The sequence below is a fragment of the Anser anser genome, assembly GCF_964211835.1.
Source record: "Anser anser genome assembly, chromosome: 10".
Classification (NCBI taxonomy): Eukaryota; Metazoa; Chordata; class Aves; order Anseriformes; family Anatidae; genus Anser; species Anser anser.
In genome coordinates, this window is record NC_139730.1 from 25,639,172 (window position 1) to 25,658,987 (window position 19,816).

Sequence of the window (19,816 nt, forward strand, 5' to 3'; positions counted from 1 at the left end):
CAGATATCTTAATAAGCACTTGCAGGAAGATAAATTGCTGCATCTTTTAGCATTATTTAATTGTAGGGTTAGAGACATGTTGATTCAACAGTGCTGTAAAGTTTCTAAGAGGTCACTTTGAAAAATACCAGCTAAATTACTGGCAAGACTTCACCCGTTCTTAAAAACAAACAACCCCCCCAAATCATCTGTTTTCCTCTTACAGGTAACTGAAGTAATCCCCGAAGAAGACAGTTCACTATCCAAAGGCAAGTTTTATTTTTAAACATTTTCTACATTTTATACCTAGCCACAACTTAACAACCAGTTAACGGTCGGTGACAATCCTGTTCAGTGTTGAAAATGTCATTCTGGCATAGGAAACAAAGGACTTCATCTTCTTGCTTTACAGCTGAATGTCTTCTACATAATGTTTGGAGAAGTGAAATCTTGCTAGAGGTTTTCAAAAATTCTGCCCCGGTTTGGATGATGAAGTAAATTGCCATAGTCAGTAGATTCTGGCACTGACAAGTTCCTTCAAGCTAAAGAGGGAGTGCGATTGTTGCAAAGCATGACTGTGTTTTGAGACAGGGACGACCACAAGTTTTAATCTTAAAATACGACATGGAGGGGAGGCTGGTTGTTCACACATTCTTGCAAACATTAATGCAATCTGTCCCATTATCAAGAACAAAATTAGGGACTGAACAGAGGTCTTTCAAATACCAGTGTTGCAAAAATAGACTTTTTATGCTACTAATGTCAAAAGAATCCTGATTGTACTAAACTGTGTCTCTTCTAGCTGATAAATCAGGAATAGCACAGAAGAAAATGCGTCTGCTCTAATGCTCTTTGGGCTTCGGTGAATTCTCTGGCCAGCAGATGGCGAACTCGCTTATTCTAAACCAGTCAAAAGTATAGGGAGAAAGTAAATGTCTTGCACGCATTACACAAGTCCAGGGCATTGGGATCACTGGGCTACATGAGTGAAAGAGATGTACCCCAACAGTACCCCACTTAGATACGCTGCTTGCAACATAAGCAGGATGGGAGGGCTGTGCAAAGCAATTTTGGTAAATTGAGGAATTCATGTATTTCATCAAGCCTAAAGATACTAATTAGTTTCATGTGGGGGAAGGTCAGTCTTTCAAAGAAAAGAAAAAACATCTCTTAAGCAGGATTTTCTGAATGGTGGAATCTAATCTGAAAAAAGGCCACTTCAGCAGGTTATTTATTTATTTATTTATTTCTTACTGTATTGAACCTCTCAAGTAAGCTAGGAGCAGACTAGGAACAACTGAGGACTTGTTAGAGTGTGCCTTTTCACCTGGACTCATGTTACTTTGAATAAATTAACAAGGATAGCTAGTGATAATTTGTGATTTAAGGAAATTCCAGATACGTGAGAGAAAGAGCAGCGTTAAAGCAGTTAAATTCCTGCTCTCTCTAATAAGTGCTCTCTCTAGCCAGTTTCTGAACGCTTCTGTTCTGTGGCTAGGATTTGGTCAGCTTGACCACAAGATCACTAGTAAAACAAGGATGCCGTCCAGTCAAACCTTCAAATGAATGCAACTTACCTAAGGTCTACCGTTTGCTATCAAAACAGGTAGCTTTGTCCTAATATTCTGTACAGTTGACCAATTTTAGCATGGAACTGAAATGCAGTCAGTTTAATGGGAGGGCTTTGGAAGCTGCCTTCTCCAGTCAGTTCAGCCCTGTAGTCAGAGAGCAGATCAAGCTGTGTGCAGGCTTGTGACTTCTCTCTTTAGAAAGAAAACCACTGAGCCAGACAGTTCCATGTTGAGTATCACAACAGGGAATGACATTTCTTCCCTTTGTCTTTCAGATGCAGAGCTTACTGATGGAAGCCTTCAATACTCAGACTAAACCTACCATCAAAACGGACGACCTTTTTACCATCCAAACCAACCATTTTTCCATCAAACCCAACACCTTGGGTTTTGAAATGAAACTGGTAAGCCACAAGTCTTTATTGAATCTATTTTGCAGTGAAAGGGTTTTCTCTGTAACCTGATCATTTAAACTGTTGTGCTTAAAAGAAGGTCACTTGCAAGAGCGGTTATAATCCATGCTATAAAATTGAATCATCCTCTAGAAAGAAAAAAAAAAGGAGCAATTATCTTGCATGTACTCTTGATAAAGGAGGAGCTACACAATGGTATATAGTTTCACACTTTATTTTTGAGAATGTCCAGGCTTAAGTAACAGCTCTTGATGATAAATGAAAAGATTAATACGCAGCGGATTTACACAGAACATTGCGTTTTTAACAATGATCGATACAGAGTATTTGTCATGCAAATCACCTGTGTACACCAAGAAATACTTATTTCAATATATATCTGTACAGTATTTACATTTTATATTTAAACTCTAACTCGAAACATTTTCCAAGAAAATACAGAAATGGAACTGGTAAGCCACAAGTCTTAATCTGCAGCATTTGGTCTACAACAGACCTGGCTTTTCCAGCAAGCGTATCTACATAGATATGTAACAAATCTTAAAAATAGGCATTGTTTTTGTATATGAAGCATTATAAATGCTGCTTGGTTTATAAAGCTTCGGTTTTGTACCCGTTTAAAACTGTTCAAAATGTCAAGTGATTTAGAGCTTACTTTGTCAGAATATTTTAAAATTTAAGTCAGTCCAGGGGAGTTTAACTATTATATACAGTTCTCTCCCTAGATTGCACTGGCAACGGGGCAGCAATTTAATGCTAGAAATAATATACTTCCTGCTACGATCTCCTCAGTTACATGTTACTCTAAATAATTATTTCTGCAGGGTATAAGAACTTCAAATACAGCAAACGAACTCTCAAGGCGTTTCCTTTGTGCTTACAGGTAGACACCGTCGCCTGGCTGGATAAACAGATTTTCTTGAAGGTGTTATTTCAGCATATAAGAATTGATTAAAAAAAAAAAAAAAAAGTGCTTCATGGCTTATTGGTTTTGTAATCTCACAGTTCTCCAGGAACACTTGATTTGCTGCATTTCACCATTACGCTCGTCAGTAGCACTGATTCTGGTTTATCACTATTTGCATTACAAATCTCCTTGTCCAAAGCCTAAACTGATGTATGCACTGCTTGAAAACAAAACGTGGTTGCAGAGCAGAAGACTCAAGTCATTAGGTTAGCAGCTGCGTAACCATACTGCTTTCCAAACATAAGATGTAGAGCTTATTGAGTTTCTATGAAGAGTTTAAACGGCTCCCATTAAGCAAAGATGTCCCCACACTGCTACTTCCTCTTAAGCAAGGATTCTACCTCCTTTGGCTGAGGCTTGCTCCCTTACATTCGAACATTCATCCAAGTAGCCTGCAATTCCACATTCGTGGGGGAAAGTCTATAGAATAGAAAAGGTTCCTCCAGTCTCTTCCTCTCAGCCTTTTTTTGAAGCATGCAATAAAGCAAAACATTCACAGGCTGACCTTCCATGCAAAACAAGGCAACTTAGTAAGACAGGAACCGCAAAACTGATTGCTCTTTAAAGTTAAAATGAGATTTGAAATAGATCAAGTTAGCAAGTGGTGTTAAGTCTGTAAGTAAGTCTGCTTTTGCCAGTGCAGCACAGTTCCCTATCATGTAGCCAGAGCTGCTTCTGTAGCTCCAAGAAGCAAAACTGCTTTGACAAAATACTGTGTCATGAAAGCATTCGTTGGTGCGGTAGGCACAGCTCAGGTTCAACAACTGAAAGACCATCAGAGTGGGACTGCAGAAAGATCTTTCAGAAGTTCCAAAAAGACATGTGGGGGTGGGAGTTTAGTTGTGTTAGATAACACAATCTTAGATAAAGATTTTGGTCTTAACGTAAAAGTAAGGGCGTCTACCGATTTCTTCAACTCCAACAACTGAAGCACAAGTCTGAAAAATCGCCTTTAAGAATGCAATGAAAATATTTAACTCTTCTGTATGTTCATAGTTTGTTGTCAAGCAAAGGAATGAATGCTGATGCCTTAACTATCTAGGGCTGTAGCTTACAGAAAGACTACACCTTCCTGTTTTTTTCCCTTTAAAAACGTTAAATCCATGTGAAATTATTTGGGGATGTTTTCACATGCAAAGCCTAATGCAACTCGTGCCTAATGCAAGCCCTGTCATCTTCTTCCTTTAGTAGTGTCGCATTAAGGGGTGTAGCCGATTGACCGTTACGGGTCCGGTCGGCTTCAGGGTACTGAACTATCACGGCCACGGATCCACCAACAACGCAGCACGCCCTCGCTCTAGTCGCGTTCAAGGAGAACTGTCACGGCCAGGAACAATGCAATTAAGTGCAGTTTATTACGGCAACAGATACACAGGTCCTTTGGATTGCCAGTGATAAATTCACTGTCTGCAAAAGCAAGCTAGCATGCATGAAATGCACAGGTACACGGCCTAGGTATTAAGATGTTAAAAAGCATAAAGACGCTAGAGATTTCTAAGTTTCCGTGGAGACGCCTGGTATAACCAAGCGTTCAGATCTTACCTCGCAGCATCCCAGTGGGCGGGGGGGGGGAGGGGTGAGAGGCTCAGCCTGTCGACTGATGTCAGAAGGTATTCTTCGTGACAGTATCTTCCCCAACATTCCCTTTCTCTTAAGCCAATTTATATTATTTTCTATCTTTTAGGTGGAGCTTGAGTGACTCCAGTCATGCGTATCTTGGTTGTGATTGGTAGAAATTACCTCGCTTGCGTTTAAAGGTACAGGCTCCGAGAAATTCAGAGGATGTGCTCAGTGAGGGGTGGTTGCCCCTTGGAGGCGGGTAGCTTTTGGGATGGAGGGGTGCTTATAATGCCTAGTCACTTAAGGCAATTACTCCACAAGGAGTAACTTTACTCCTTTAACTTAACTACTTGAACTACTTTAAGCTTTAACTACAGCATATCTAAAACATAAGGAGGATGTTACTATGTAAAAAGCAGATGAAACCAGTCCTTAACTCTTACTGCTTATTGTGCGTGAGCAGACTGGCATGAGTTTTAGCTATACTGGCAAATATCAAAGCACACCTGTGTAGTCCCAAAGCTGGGAGAAAAGCAAGGAAACCTTGAAGAAAATAGGGAGGCCTGTAGCTTGTGTAGTCTTTTAGCTGAGAAAATAAGGAAGGAGAGAGACAGGTAGCCTTGAGCTAGCAGAAGCAAGGAAGAGAAGGGATAAAAGGGAAAAAACAAGAAGGAGAAAACCAGCTCCAGACTGGCCTGTAGTAACCTTTTGCTCATTAAGGGTCATTAACACATTAGAAATCACACCTGTCAAAATGATAATCCTTGCTAATGTGGGATTCGGTGTGTGTCCCCCTCCTCCTGTACCCCCCCCCCCCCCCCCCCCCCCCGGTGTTCCTCTGTAATGCGCAAGCTCAGTAGAGAAAAGTTAGGTGAGCTGTAATAACCAATCAAAAGGAGCCAAAGAGAGAGTTTTCACAAGTTTCCTGTGTATGAATGACGGTGATTCGAGTCAGAGGTGTGCTTGCTTTGCGAAAGATAGCCAAGTACCTGACTCTGCAGAGTTCTGTAATTAATTATGTAATTAAAAGACCTTGGTGTGCATTCCGACTCTGGGTGCTTATTGGCGCGGTGCACTGGGCACGAACTCGCGGACAACATCTGTACTCAGTGTGATGCCTACAGACAATCCTTTACTGTTGGGACCTGCATATTTTTCTGTGCCTTCAACACAAACCCTTTGGTACAACTAGTTCCCTACGTAGCTGCCAGTTCACCACTCAGTTGCACTTCTGAAGAGGAAAAGCTATTTCCCTCTAACGTAGGAGCACATACTCTAAATGCAAGCTTCACTCAGCTGGTCATTTACTGCAGGACAAGATTTGAAAACTGTTGTGGAGATTCTGTTGGGTTTTCTGCTTACAGAAAAATTAAGTGCCAAATCGCCCTCTACTCCGCTTTGTAGTGCTGCATTTAATGGAGATTCAAAGAATTTCATTTGCTCCTCCGTTTATGGACAACGAGCTGAAGGAACAGGTACAGCACATTAGCCTGGAATGCCTTCCCTCCCAACCAAAGTAAACTGGAGCTGTAACTAACACAAGCAGAAACAAGGCTTCCACGTTTTCAGCTGAATAAAGTTCCAACAAAATCATCCTCTGGGATTTGAAGCTTACTTCAAATTACATGCCAACAGCTCTTTTCCCTGAAAGGTCTTGCCCAGTTCTTACGTCATAGTAAAGTGTATACCTATAAAATTTACAGTTAACGTCTTCACTTAGTTTGTCCAATTTTTGCATTATCGCTCAGCTGTGTGCTCATTTATAAGCTGATGCATGTATACAAGCTGCTGCTCAAGTCCTACGTCTTGTTTGCAATTCTTCGTTTCCTTGTTGCCAGCATATTGTAAAGCGGATCCCTGCTGCTACTCGCTCTAGAAGAAAAGGAATCATCGGTTTGGTTACCAAATACCCGCTTCTGGAAACCAGAAGTGTTTTGGTCTCTCTTCCCTTCGAATGACTCCACACCTCTCATCAGATAATGGATTGCTGACCTAGAATCAGAGAACATCCCAAGGTGGAAAGGGCTCACAATAATGAGCGAGTCCAACTCCTGGCTCCACACAGGACCACCCCAAAAGCAGAGCCTATGTCTGAGAGCATTGTTCAAACACTTCTGGACCCCCGTCAGGCTCGGTGCCACGACCACTGCCCTGGGCAGCTGTCCCAGTGCCCGAGCGCCCTCTCAGGGCAGCACCTGAGGCGCACGGGGCTCGGCGGGGCGGCCCGGGAGGGGAGGAGGACGGCGGGGCGAAGCGGCCGCTCCCTCAGAGCCGTCTCCCCGCCGCCTCGCCCGCACGTCGGGGCTTTTTCGTGTCGGGGCTTTTTCGTGTCGCGCCCTCGGGCTCTCGCCGCGGGCGACATGCCGCTCCCCAGCGCGGACAGCTTGCGCGCGGGGCCTGCCCGCGGCGGCGGCGGGAGGGAAACCCCAACCGCAAAGCCCTCCCGGCAGGGAGAGCTCGGGGTGAGGGCCGGTCCGGCACCGACAGTAAAGACACGCCGGAGGAAACGCTCTGCTTTTAGCCGTGAGCACCGCGGCCAGGTTGAAAAGGCGTCACGCTGGAGCTCCGAGTTGGGCGGCGTTCCGAGGCCGTTGTGGCAGTTGTGGAGACGGCCTCGGCTGAGGTGGCGGCTGCTGTCGCTGCTGTCCCCTCTGTCCCCGCTGTTGCCGCTGTTCCCGGCGCCTGGAGACCCCCGGCAGCCCCCTGTGACAGGACCTGTGGCCCCGGGGAGCAGGTCCTGTGGCCCCCTGTGCCCGCCGCCTCGTCGGCCATCCCGGCAGCAATCCTGCCAGCACAGAATAGCTCACCGGCTTTACGTGCGTTTCAGGGTAAAGTGACGATTAACTTCTATTTCCTGGCTTGGGTGCTGCTTTATTCTTTAACGGAGCTTCAGGTTTAAAGGTTAAACTCAGTTCTGTCAAGGTTAAACTCAGTTTCGTGAATGGCATCTTGGACAAAATCTTAAGCTGTGATTGACTCTCTGCTTAACAGAGGCCAAACGTGTACCTACTGAGAAGCAGGTCATAGGTGATAAGCCCTCACAAATTAACTTGCTATCACAAAGTGACGCCCAGAAAAAGTGTATTCAAAAGCTAGGCTCATTACAGAATCACAACCAAGCCATCATGACTGGTGCAGTAGACAGTGAGGTAGAGGGTGAGCCCTGGAAAGACAGAAGTAAAGTAGCAGCGAAATGCAGGTACCTTTGTGCACACGAAGCAGAAAAGCGCAGGCAGTAAAGTAATAGTGCTCCATTACTAGCGTGAGCAACAATTATATATAAATCGCAACCATTATCTATTAGATAATAGGTAATAATTAATAGATAATTGCAAAGCTCCAAAAATGCAATAAATAACTGATTCCCCTCAGAGAATGTCATTTGCATTTTTATATTAAAAAGACTCCAGAGTTGTAATGGATTAAAATCCTACGAAAGTGAAAGAAATGGCATCAGCCACTAGTTCTGCAGAAGCTAAAAGTAATACTGATAGAGTTTTGATGGAAATTTTTCCTTTGTGTGTTTAGTTTGGGGATTCCTTTTAAATCATTCATACCAGCAAGTTAGTTCTTCAAGGCCGTTTCTTTGAGATTAAGTGACAGGACTTCTACTACTCTTTTCTTCTTGGAATGCTTCTTGGTATTCTTACGTCAGCCAGAACATTTGTCTCTGTCGCAGATGAGAACAATGACCATAGTTAACAAGCCCAAATCTTCAAAGTCTAAAAAGCCATCTTCAAGGCGGTCTGGCAAATCCAAGAAACCGAGTACTAAAAAACTGATGTCACGCACCGCAAACTGGGGCCGGATACCACCTGCAGAAGATTCAAGCCAAGTCTCTGTGGCCCAAGGATGTGGAGGTGCTATTTATTGTAGATCCTCTGAAAAATCTAAGCCTTTTGCCCAAAGAGATCTAAGTAAGTGTGCGCTTTATCCTGCCTCCGTTTTCTTCAAAACAAAAGTAGAAAGTGGTAGTTCTTGCTTGTTGCACTGATAGAGAACGGGACTACTGTGAATAAAGACTTCCAAAGCGATTCTCCTAAGGCAACTGAAGTGACTGACGTTACAGAAATTAATTTTGATATATTTACAGTCGACAGAGAAATGTGGGGAGCATTTTGTAATGCACTGATTCATCCATATCTTTTCTGTTTTGCAAAGAAAAGTGTTTGATTGTTGCTATTCACAGGTTCCATTATTCACAGGTTTTTGAATGTTAAGATTGCTCAGGAAAAGATCTGATATTTGTAGGGGTACCGTCATTCCTAGTTATTTGTTTTTACATTGTCCTTGCATTTATTACCATATAATTTCAAGTCTAAGTTTGTGGTTGAAGTTATAATAAGGAAAAAAGCATATAATAAGGAAGAAATTAAAATGGTTGACTAAACTTTTTTTTCCCAAAACGTTGTGTTGACCAGCCAATTTGAAGATGGCGGTATTAAAGGTGTCTGCAATAAGTTTTTCTGTTTTGGATTGTAGCTAGTTCCTCTAGGTGCTCCCGCAGAATAGTATTTTTACTATGCCTATATATACTTTATATATTCACTATACCTATATATACTTAATACCTTTCTTAGAAACAAACAAACAAAATCTCTTTTTAAATATAACTTTCTTGCAGTTGTTAATGATGGAATTGCTCCGCCACAAAGGATTCTTTTTCCACCTGAGAAGATACGTATGGATTGGCAAGAAACACAAAGTGTTGGAGTTGGCCTGTACAATCTTGGCAACACGTGTTTTCTTAATGCTACTCTACAGTGTTTGACCTACACCCCCCCACTTGCCAATTACATGCTTTCTCTTGAGCACAGCCAGTCATGTGAGTACTTTCTAACAGTATTTTAAATCTGTTGGATAGCTGTGAAGGTGAAAGAACAGCAGTGATTCTGTGAGACAAACTTACTTGCCTGATTTTACCTGTAGACGCTGGCTTTGAGCATTGTATTAGCAGTGGGCTCGGAATAGCATATGGAGTGCGTTTAATGCACCATGTGTTTTTTTTGTTTGTTTGTTTGTTTGTTTTTTTAAAAGGATCTTTTCTTGCTTCATGGGAATAATGAAGTGCATTGGACAGTAATGCATTTAATGAACATTTGGCATTTGGGCTATTTGGGCTTCCTGCTGCTAGAAAGGCAATAAAATTTAGGATGTTGGCATCATAGGTCTTTAGTCTGCACAGCCGAGGTTCCATAATGCACTACAATAAATGGTCTGTTCGTTGTTGAACCAATTAAAAAAAAAAAAAAAAAAAAAAAACCTAGAAAGCAATATGAGCTGTTATGAACACGACTAGATTTTTTTGTGGGACTGTATTAAAATCTAGACTGATTTTGTCCTAAATAAAATGTTGTACTATAAAGTAAATGTTGTACTAAACCTGTATGCTTTTTAGGCTGGTATCTTTGTATCGATACCTAGAAATTTAACTGTTTTCTTCCTGTATATAGAAATCGTTTCAGTTGAGAATCCTGTTGAAAAAAGGAGGGCAGAAGTACTATTACATACATTACTGTAATTTTTCCTTTTTCCCAAAGGACTCGTAGCTCTGTATCATGAAGCTCACCTGACAGCACTGTGCTGAAAATAACCCACGTTCTCTTAATGCTGTATCATCAAGGTCAAATATTCTTTCCTCATACATTTTGCAACCTGTGGAGTTCACATTCCTGTCAGCCTTTACAAACGTGACTTTGCAGTAGTCTTTTAGATTTCTCATCACAAAATGCACTTGAATACAGGCTTAATGGATATTTTTATTCTATAAAGTTGTGTGAAATGAAATGTTAGGAGACTGTTGGGACAAGGAGAGTGGATATTGTATCTATAGTTTAAATGTTACTTATATGTTTGTTTGTAGTTATGTCTGTTTCGCTAGACTGGGATGCTTTCTTCTTTCACTCTTCAGGTCGTGAACAAGATTTTTGCATGATGTGCACGATGGAGACTCACATTAACCAGGCCCTGCGTTGCACTGTTGATGCCATCGAGCCTACGCGTGTTATCAATAATCTCAGTCGTAAGTGGCTTCAGATGTGTTTCTTTTTCAGCATCTTGTAATCTTCAAATAATTATTTGATGTGTATAAATGGTTTTAACACTGTAAAGAAGAGAGATTTTAGAAACAGGAGAATTACTTCATTTTTAAATGAGGTGAATACTATCATCTTCTTATTTAGGAATAGGACAACATTTCCGTTTTGGCAGTCAAGAAGACGCACACGAGTTCTTGCGCTATACTGTTGATGCTATGCAGGAAGCGTGCTTGAATGGAAGCACCAAGTAAGCATAAACAAATTCACTTTTATACGTTCTCTAGCACCTTTTAGGCCTTTATTTACTATCAAAACTGAAAGTCTAGGTCATCCTTGGTTTTCATAAAACTCTTTGAAGAGTTAACTGTGTGCCTTAAATCTTCTGAGGTCTGATTATAATTTATTTCCAGATTGGACAGATCTTCTCAAGCTACCACCATCATTCATCAAATATTTGGAGGATTTCTAAGATCAAGAGGTACTTTTAAAAATATTCCTGTCCTTAGAACTGATCTGTGTCTTTTGTCGGTAGTAAAGCAGTCTGTAGTTTGTCTGAAGTAGTATCTATCGACAACTTGAATGTGGACAGTTAGTCTCCTTCACGTGTTGTTAAGCATTTATATTTTGCTTCCAGTGAAGTGCTTGAATTGCAAAGCAGTTTCGGATACGTATGAGGCATTTCTTGATATCACTTTGGATGTAAAGGTAGGAGGTTTTGTAAATATAATTCATGATGTTTAAGTACATGTATAACTTTCTAAATTAAACTTGTTTAACTTAAAAAACCAAACCACGTACAATGTTAAAATATAAGAGCTTGGTGGTGGTTAGAAAGTGGATTGGACTTTGTCCTTCTGTGGAACCCCTGTAAATAGTCTCCACGTCTGCATTGGGTTTAAGGGGAAAGAATTTTATTGCTGCGCAAAGTATAATACTGTCACACTTCTTTGTTGTTCTACCTCAATATACGTCTAATTGTTAGACTGTTGGATTTGTTGCCAGTATTGATGACAAAGCACACTATAGATGCTGTCTGCGTTACTGGAAAATGATTTGTTTCAAAGTAGAATGACTTCCAGGTGAGGTAAACGCTGAGCATGCTCTTTCTGCCTCCTTCTTGACAGTGCTCATAGTAGATCGCTTAAGTATGTGTTAGTCAGGTTCTCTTATAAACTCCTAGTGCGTCTCTGGAATTTTGAATTTACAGTGACTTTACGCTCTTCTCTCTCGCTCCTCTAGGCGGTTTCATCTGTTACCAGAGCTCTAGAACTATTTGTGAAACCTGAAGAGCTGGATGGAGAGAATTGCTATAAATGTAGCGAGTAAGATTATTACTAATTATGTCTTAATACTAGATATTAGTTTTATATATTACATGACTTAGAGCGTAAGTTATCCTTTAACTTCATTTAGAAATAAGGAGACGCAGCTTTGTTGTTGTTGTTGTTGTTGCTTCATTTTCTAGTAGTGGTGAGCTGAAGCAAGGAGCTATGGAGAATGATTTGGAGTGGAAGGCAGCAGCAGGTTCCTACAGGTCCTAGCGTTCACTGTGAAACAAAGTTAGATTGAGTGTCAGGGCGTGTGAGCTGGCTCTGTGGTAATGAATGTTAGCAGCCTGTGCTGGCTCACTAAACAGCGTCTTGCACAGCTCTTGAACTGTGAAACCTGTCGATGTGGACTAATGTCCGAAATGAGCTCCCTTAAGCCTAACCCGTGCACAGGGAAAGCCTGTTGAGTTCAGGCGCTCTCTGTGCTGATCAATATGTAAGATGTTTCTACGTATGTGAGAAACAATTGAACATTTGCATAAGATGGTTTGGCAAAACAAGCTGTTAGTCAAACATCCCCTCAGAAAAGCACAGAGTGCCCGGCTCAGTTCTGTAGAATTCATGCCTGACCCCTCTAAATGAAAAATGCAGTATCCACTTCTTGTTGTTGGATACTAAGGAAATTAGGGTGTCGAATCAAGAGCGTCCAATAGGTTATTAAAGCAATTTAATCCCAGGTTCGTCTTGGCCTGCGGATCCTAGAAAGCAACATGCAGCGTATTCAGGATTCTCATAAGTGATGTCTGAGGAAGAGAAAGAACTGTAATAGCACCTCACATCTGAATTGCATGGTCCTTCCTTAATGTGCTCTTTGAGGTGTGATCGGTTCAGTCACACTTAAAGCCAGAATTTTCCGTCTTTTTGTGAGCTTAAAAGGAAAGGCCTTGCACATGTACAGTACTTTTTCCATTGCTGATAACTGTTATTAGTCTTATATATAACTCATTTTTACTATTTTTTGTTTATATTTTATAACTCCCTGGTAATACGCTTTCGTGAGAGATTCCTGTTCCCGCTATGCTCTGAGTTGTTGGTAAAACTTACCTTCTTCTCTGTATTAACAAACGTGACATGCAGTGCATGGGTTTATGAAAAGAAAAAACCAAACATATGATGCAAGTAAATATCATTCAAATAGCATAAGCATGCATGAGACATTAAAACGAGTTTGTTTTGGGGGCAAAAAAGATGATGCTTTCAAACACTTGTCTCTGCTTGTTTTTAAGGTGTAAAAAGATGGTTCCTGCATCCAAGAGATTTACCATACACCGTTCTTCCAACGTTCTCACAATATCACTGAAAAGATTTGCAGATTTCACAGGTGGAAAGATCAACAAGGTATATTTCCCGCTGTAATGCAACTTTGTCATCATGTAATGGGACATCCCCCAAAGCTGAAAGTTGTTAATATTTTCAGACAATAATTGTAGACTAACGACTACGGCTTATTCTTTCTCTTAATATCAGTAAAGTTCCTGCTTGACAAGAAGCATATACTTTCCTCTGAGAAGGCTAATTCATCAGAAAACAGTTGTCTGCAACTTCTAGTATTAAACGTCGCTTATGGGAAGACTTATTTTTAGTGAATCAAGAGATATATTCATATAATTCCAGTCTCTGTTTTTTGGAAGTGTTTTTCTCTGGCTAGTCCGCGAAGTACTCTGATATAATTTTTCTATCTTCTTGGTCTCTCTTTAGGAAGTAAAATATCCTGAGTATTTGGACCTCCGAGCCTACATGTCTCAATCAAGTGGAGAACCACTCCTCTATGCCTTATATGCGGTGCTGGTGCATCATGGTATCAACTGTCGCTCAGGACACTATGTATGCTACATAAAGGTAGAAGTCGACATCATTTCTAACAGGGTAAAGGTTGTGCTGGCAAACCAGTTCAAGTGTTACTAGTAGTACTGTTTCTAGGGAAAAAGATTTCATTATATGTTTATTTGACACGTGTGTATTTTATTGCTATCTGTGATTTCATTTGGAAAACATGCAATTCATCTAAAGATATCGTTGTCTTTATTTGCAGGCTGGTAATGGACTTTGGTATCAGATGAATGATGCAAAAGTAGTCCGTACTGACATTAAAAGAGTTCTTGGTCAGCAAGCTTACTTACTTTTTTATATCAGGTAATAACAAGTATTCAAATGTGTTCAGAAGAGATTTACTCTCCTGTTATTGATACTTTTCTTTTTGCAAGTGTTTTTCTTTCTCTCCCAGGAAAAGATGATTATTTCTCTAATTCAGTTCTGTCTAACCTGAAATTCTCTGTCATTTATTATCTTTTGTTGCTTGGCCTTAAACTGCAGCACTTGTGTAAATTGCTGTATATGTGTTATCTGTAGCTGGCTAATTTAGAGAAGGAGAGAAATGAAGGCCATCTGTGGTGTAAGAATGAATTATTGCTCTGAAAGTGATAGTCATAGTAGGAAGACTGTTACCTACTTTTCAGTTTGTAGTCTTGGCTAAGTCTTCTGTAGAGAAGGCTTCCATATCGTATGAACTGTTCCTATAAAATTATAGGATGGGATTTAATCCAAGAGTAGGCCGAAAGAAAAACTAAACTGAGATCACTGCTCTTTTCTGAAGGCGCTATGATTTGACGCTCGGAGAACGTGCTTTTTACTTAGCAGCACCGTCTTATCCCTGTTCATTCCCCCCTGGTCAGCGGGGGGCTAACAGTAAGCAGGCTGGATTTCTGGGACCACGACTTCCTCCTCATATGATTAAGGTAATTTAGGGAAGCGGGAGGGCAGATAATGGCACCAAACGGACAGTGGGTTTGGGGTTTGGTGTGGGGTTTTTTGTTTGGTTTTTGGCATCTTTGTTTTGTTTTCCTTCCCACGCTGCAGCTGTCTTCACAGCCCTCATGCTACAGCCAGAGTCATTCAAACAGTGGTTACTGCTGAATTGCGCAGCCATGCGACTCCATTGTTTATACCTCCTAGACAGCTTTGTAAAGCACAGAGAGCTACGCTCTTTGACAATTTAAGTAGAGTGTACTAATCCTCGAATCATTTAAAAGAGGACTTGTTTTTCCTATCGACGTCACTTTAGCTAAGACAGGGAAACCAAATTGTCTTATTCCTGAGCACCAGAACAATTATTCCAGGCTTTTTGGGGTATGTTTAAAGGGGAAACTAAATATATTTGGGAATAGCTTTAGGCAATGTTAAGTTGTTTGGATGGTTTTCAAAAATGATGTTAATTTGATATCAATATGCAGTAAACCAAAAGCAGGAATTAAATACACTTATGGGACTTGCATTTATCTTTTAAGGGCAGTGTTTTTTGCTTTTTAGGTGTTAAGACCATTTGTAGAAATACTTAGTAGGAGAATGACATGTTTAAAAATGTTAAATGGAGTGTTTGCATTAACCCGTCTTGCAATTTCTTCTTTTTAAATACAGAATTCAAGTCGTTTAAATGGAAATGGATCCATAAAAGAGGATGCAAATACCACTGGTGTCACCCTAAAAAGGCCATCTTCAGCACCACCAATGGCCTGTGTTCAAGAACAGGCGATTACCAGGCCTTCAATTACTGATACGTCAAAAAACCAGAAGATCACCATCAGTATTCACAATAAATTGCCTGCTCGTCAGACTGTGTCACAGCCTGACTGTCTTAGCAGTGCTGTGGAGGATGAAGATCTCTACAAGGCTGTTCCTTCATCCACAATCACAAATTCGGTAAAGCAAATGAAGCAAATACAAATACAAAAAAAAAAAAAAAAGAGTTTCTGCTGAAATTTTTGTGGAGCCAAAGGTGAATGGAAATCCTAAACTCAGCTCTGATAACACAGTCCCTTACGGTGCAGAATCTTCAGGAAAATCTGAGGAGGAGTCAAAGGGCTTATTTAAAAGGAATTGCAATGCAATGTGGAATTTTGGTTGGAAAGGTAGTCCGTACATCGCAGAATTCCCATTCTTCCTGTCAGAATGCTGATGAAGGAAGATCCCAGCATGAGCTGCCAAACACTGATTCACTGAATGGTGCTATTAGTTTAGTTCATGAATCTAAAGAAAACGGACTGAAACTTGATGATTCCACTTGCCAAGTTGAACCTGTTAAACCTTGTGAGATGTTCTTTTCTAAAACAAACGGATTGCTTGAAACATAGTAGTTTGCTCCATCGAGAATTTCTCACCCACGATGTATTCGGGAGTGTTTATCATGTTCCTAATTCAGGCGAAATGCTGAGAAAACACAGCACAAATTTGATCGTAACCCTTTGTGATATTATGCCATTAGAATTTGCAGAGCTGAGCTGACATTAGAACTTGTCAGCTTAAGCTGAGCTGAGATAAAAATTCTTAAGTTTCATAAAGTAGATTTTGGGAGGTGAGTTGGCGTTATCTTTGAAGTGTAGATAATGCATACAACACAAAGCGATCTTGCTTAGCATTTAATGTAGAAATTCTGAGAAGACTAGTCCTCAGCACAAATGGTATTTTTTCTGTCTGCTGACTTGTGCGTTTTAGTTGCAGATGCCTGGAGCTATGCCTCCAGTCCCTCGAGAAGTCATCATGGAATCCCTCACGGCCAGCCAGCTGAACAGCTTGTCAGAGGAAAGAAGGTAAAATGAGCACAGTCTGATTAAGACAAGATTTTATGGAAGTTCATTGCGGTTTTATCTGTCTACTAATACTATTTAATGGAAGGATTTAAATCAGTAGAATTCCGTACTGTATGGCCAGTGTTGCGAACAGAACTAATGATCGACACTGTGCATAGCACTCTGATGCAGGCTGGTGCCTCGCGGAGAACTTGTGTTTCTTCATAGAATGTTTTTCCATTTTTCTCCATTATCTGGAGAAACATTGGCTGTTCCCCCGTCGCCCCCACCCCTTTTTTCTCAGAGCAGCAGGTGGAGGGAGACGGAAACGTGTTTTTATTTTGTGCAGTGTCCCGGGACCTCCGAAATCTACTGAGAATGATGAATACCTTGAACAGTACCAATGTGATGACCGTGGAGACAAGGAGAAACCAAGAAGATCAAAAGAACATGAACTGATTTCAGAAGAAAATGTTTTCTACATCAAAGAGTCTTCTGAGACTGGTGAGAAATTGCGGCAAACTTCCCCTCTAAAGTCTGACAGTGAATGTAGTTCTAAAAACCTTTCCTCCTTAGCTGTTACAGATAGATGCCAAGATACAAAGGACGAGACTAAAAAATCTGACAAAGAGCGTTACCAGAGAAAGAGGGAACATTCTCCTACTGAAGAGAAGGAGAGTCAAAAAGATGGTCATTCCAGCAAGAGAAGGTGCTCTCGGAGTGTGGAAGTTGTTAAGCAAAAGCGTCACAAGCAGGAGTATTGGGAGGGAAGCAGGTACAGATCTTCCCATAGTGAAAGGAACAGCCCTGATAATGGCAGAAGACCAGTAAAATATTCAAAGTACAGATCTCGAAGCAGAGGAAGATCAGAACAAGATAGCGCTAGATATTACCATTCCAAAGGGGAAAGAAGTTGGAGCAGAGAAAGATACTATCAAGATGAACCACGGAAATGGGAAAAATGTAGCTATTACAAGGATTACTATTCACCTCATGCAGCAGGAGACAGTAGAGAGAGAAAGTTCTCTCACGGTGATAAAGACTTTGACAAATTGACTCAGACTTACTCCAGCAGGTCACATAAGCGTTATCATTACAAAAGCAGATGGCCTCAAGGTTCCCTCTTGCGAGAGGAAGATGTACATCACTTTAGCACACCCAGAGCAGACTCACATCGTTGCTCAGTAGCTCAGCAACATTCTGGAAAACATTCGCGTGAGAGACATGCACTTCCACCTGTGTCAGCTCATTTGGAGAACTGTCGCCAGAAAAAGGCAAAAGAAGGAAACAGAAAAAGACAATATACTCGTGCAGAAGGTAGTGAAAGTGAAATAGAAAGGCAACGCAGAAAGGTAGAAAAGGAGGTTTTAGGTGGTGAAAACATGAAAAAATATAAGAAGTTCTAGAAGAAAAAGAAGTCTGAAGATAAACAGGGAGAGAAGGATTCCAAGTAAGCAGGGATTCCAGCCTAATCAGCATTTTTTTTCCTAATTCTTTTCTGGGTGCTTCTCATGTTTTGTTTTTTTTTTTTCATAGTTTCTGAGTTATTTAGATAGCATAATCTGGCTGGGGATCATGACTGGGGATCATTAGGTTGATCAGTGAAGACAGGAAAGGTATTGCTGAATTGTGTCAGAGCACTAGCTTTGGACCACGTAGTTCGAATCACATCTGCACACCATTCTGGATTAGGTTAAAATATTTTTTTTTTTTTACTTGCACATATTCCAGAGCTAACCATTGTTAATGATCTGTGTACCAACCAGGACCTATGGTCCTTCAATCTGAGGGCTTAAGTTTGCTGCATCTAAAGGAAGTTACATGTGCACAAAGTACCACAAAATAGCTGACATGCGGCAAATCATCGCCTGTGGTAAAATAAATAAAGTTTCCTGTATGCAACAAGTGCCACATCTTTTTTTCTCTTTTTAACTTGCATGTTTCTTTCAGACTTTATGATTTGTATTTCTCTGCGCTCCACTTTGACAATGCCAATCGCAAGCGTAACAAAAAGAAGAAAAAGGAGAAACATCAGGAAAGTGAAAGGCTTCTTGGAACACTTAGATCCTCGTTTCCAGAAGAAAACCCGGGAGAAGAAGGAAGAATCCCATCCTCCAGATGGCTCTTTATGAGAGCAATGCAGAAGTGAGGGCAGTAAACAACCTCACAAGGAAGGGAAGCCTTCCAGTGCAGGTGAAAGGAAGAAACATCGCATCCAGCGAGTATATTAAAGGTAAGCGGCTGCAGCATGTTTATGGGATTCCTTTTAGATTAATCTAGAGATTATCTAAAACAGTCTTTAAATGCTTGATGACTGAACAGTCTGCTGGATATTAAAATATGTTTTGAAAAATATGTTTCAAATGTTGTTTTTTCAGCTGTGTGGGGAGAACAAATACAGTGGCTATGAATATTTTGGCTATTATTCAGAACAGCATGTGGAGGGATATGTAAACTATGTAATATGTAAAAATATGTACTATGTAAAAATCCTGCTTTTTTTCTCCTTTTTGTTTTTTTTTTTTGTCTTTTTCTTTTTTTCCCTGCTATTATAGGTTTAAGAATATAGAGGAATGCGCTGATGGAAGCCATGTAAAGAGTCTCCAAATTTGCATTGGGTTTAAGCGGAAAGAATTTTATGTCTGCACAAATTATGATACTGTCAAAACTTCTTTGTTGTTCTACCTCAATATACATCTAATTGTTAGACTGCTGGATTTGTTGCCAGTATTGATGACAAAGCACACTATAGATGCTGTCTGCGTTACTGGAAAATGATTTGTTTCAAAGTAAAATGACTTCCAGGTGAGGTAAACGCTGAGCATGCTCTTTCTGCCTCCTTCTTGACAGTGCTCATAGTAGATCGCTTAAGTATGTATTAGTCAGGTTCTCTTATAAACTCCTAGTGCGTCTCTGGAATTTTGAATTTACAGTGACTTTACGCTCTTCTCTCTCGCTCCTCTAGGCGGTTTCATCTGTTACCAGAGCTCTAGAACTATTTGTGAAACCTGAAGAGCTGGATGGAGAGAATTGCTACAAATGTAGCGAGTGAGATTATTAACTAATTATGTCTTAATGCTAGATATTAGTTTTATGTATTGCATGACTTAGAGCGTAAGTTATCCTTTAACTTCATTTAGAAATAAGGAGACGCAGCTTCGTTGTTGTTGTTGTTGCTTCATTTTGTTTAAGCAACTGGTGCACGGAAATAATCCCAAACTTGAAAACGTTACATCTGTTTTGGAAATCTAAGAAGAGTGGCTATTAGCTGATATTGGACTTTTCTCGTAGCATTGTCTGCACCATGGCTTGTCAAGCTTCCTAGGCGTGTAGCTGCATGCTGAAATATTCATATTGGCAGAAGTGAAAAGACATGCCCAGTAAGTAGTGGTGAGCTG

General features: G+C 40.6%; 1 pseudogene across 1 annotated transcript; it reads left to right on the forward strand.

The window, feature by feature from the left end:
- The first annotated feature begins 8,178 nt into the window (after positions 1 to 8,178).
- On the forward strand, positions 8,179 to 18,567 carry LOC310904799 (ubiquitin carboxyl-terminal hydrolase 42-like; annotated as a pseudogene). Its single transcript has 15 exons — positions 8,179 to 8,407; positions 9,115 to 9,315; positions 10,402 to 10,512; positions 10,673 to 10,775; positions 10,939 to 11,006; positions 11,163 to 11,233; positions 11,768 to 11,850; positions 13,083 to 13,194; positions 13,555 to 13,695; positions 13,889 to 13,989; positions 14,450 to 14,591; positions 15,271 to 15,980; positions 16,351 to 16,439; positions 16,768 to 17,868; positions 18,369 to 18,567. The product of its transcript is annotated as a ubiquitin carboxyl-terminal hydrolase 42-like (transcript).
- Positions 18,568 to 19,816: the final 1,249 nt, after the last annotated feature.